Source organism: Petaurus breviceps, unplaced genomic scaffold, assembly GCF_028583685.1.
Source record: "Petaurus breviceps papuanus isolate PSGF00001 unplaced genomic scaffold, PetGlider_PUasm1.0 90752, whole genome shotgun sequence".
Taxonomy (NCBI): Eukaryota; Metazoa; Chordata; class Mammalia; order Diprotodontia; family Petauridae; genus Petaurus; species Petaurus breviceps.
The window spans coordinates 15,191,043-15,192,986 of record NW_027187336.1 but is presented as its reverse complement, the minus strand read 5'-3'; positions in this window follow the sequence as shown (position 1 = coordinate 15,192,986).

Genomic DNA, 1,944 nt, shown 5'->3' with positions numbered 1-1,944 from the left:
CCTTCCTTCCTTCCTTCCTTCCTTCCTTCCTTCCTTCCTTCCTTCCTCCCTTCCTTCCTTCTTTCCTTCCTTCCATCCTTTCTCTCTCCCTTCTTTCCTTCCTTTTATTCTTCTTTTCTTCCTTCCTTTCATTCTTCTTTTCTTCCTTTCTTCCTTTTTTTCTCCCCTCTGCCACTAATTCATTACATGACCTTGGATAAATTTTTTAATCTCTTTGGGCCTTGAAATTAAGAGACATTGGTATGATTTAAAGGCCACTGAAAATGAAATTAAGAGAATTTGCTTGCTGTTTTACTTCTTCAACTAAATGCCAATGTGATCCTAAGCAATTTATTTAACCTCTCTGGGCCAAAGTTTCCCAGTTAAAAAAAACAAAGAAACCAAAAAACTGTAGAAAATAAGTGACTTGGATCTAATGGCCCCTAATGTTCTTTTCAACTCTAAAACTGATTTTCTAAGGGATTAAACTGGGATAATAATAACAACAGTAATAGTAACAACAACGATATTTAAATAGTGCTTTGCATTCTACAAAATGCTTTAGGTATACTATCTCTTTTGAACCTCGTAACAGGTATTGTTCTGTTTTACAGATGAAGAAGCTGGGGCTCAGAGAGGGTAAATAGCATGCCCATGGCCACATAGCTAGCATTAAAGGTAGGGTTTGAGGTCTTCCTTATTCCTAGTTCAGTACTCTTACTACAATGCTTCCTGATTTTATGTGGCAGTAGTTACTCTCTAGATCATTGTAGAGTTTTGCCATCCTGGGTGATTATAGTTGAAGCATAAATTCTGTAGGGGACCTTCATAGTTCTAAAAAAAAAAAGGCATTTTCTGTGTTCACTAAGGTGGATCACCACAAAATCAATGATACTGCTGCAGGGTTCCTATAATTTGGTAATCTAGGTAAATAACAATTTTTATGGCTTAGGTGGATTATGATACCATAGGCTGTGATTTTATTTAAAAAAAATCAAAATGAAAATTTGGTTGTATATAAGACACAGTTTATACTGCACATAAGAATGATAGTCCCTAATTGACTGAAATAAGGGTTGAGGATGAATCCAGATTTCTACTTCTGGTATGAATATAAAAATCTTTATTTAAAAAAAAATTCTAGAATCATCAATTTTTGCTTAGAGTTATGATGGTTTGTGTGATATGTGCTTTGCTTTTGATATTTTTAAATTTTGGGTTATTATTTAAAACATCTTATAAGGCTATGATTGTTGGTTTTCTGGGACTTGGAGGTATTGCAGAGATCCTGCTGCTGCTGCTCTTCCCTTTTTCTTTGTTCCCTTGGTGCACACGGGCAAATTCAAAGCTGTCTGTAGTCTCCTCTCACTTCTGTTTCTCTCAGTTGCTTTTGAGCATTTGTGCTGAAACCTCTTCTAGCTCACTGTTCTGGGCAACCTTCTTTGCTTCTTTCCCTCTTTGAGTGATCTTCTGAATGTGATCTTTAATTCAGGAAGCTGACAGGGAGCCCTTAAGGGGAGGAAAGGCAGCAGATGGACTGGGGAGGGAAGAGCGTAACAGGGAAGCTGGGCATGGGCCGGAGGCAGCTCAACCTGGTGGTACTAGTAGCCTGATGCAATGCCTTCCTTTGAAGAGGGTTTGAATGAGGGCTGTTTTATGCTTGAACTGAAACAAACCAATGAGCTCAAAATGGGAACACATTGCACTAATTTGGCATGCCATGAACAGAATAATAGAACCATGTCTAAGTATCAGGATTTCATGAAACACTAAACAAACCAAAGGTCATTTTTCCCCACCAACAAAAATACCTAGAGAATCTATTTGAGGCAAAAAGTGAATCTATATATTTTCTAAATCTATCAAATCAAACAATCAATAAATATTTATTAGGCATCTACTACAGGCCAGGCACTGTACTAAATTCTGGGGACACAAAATGAGATAAAAGACCATCTCTGTCCT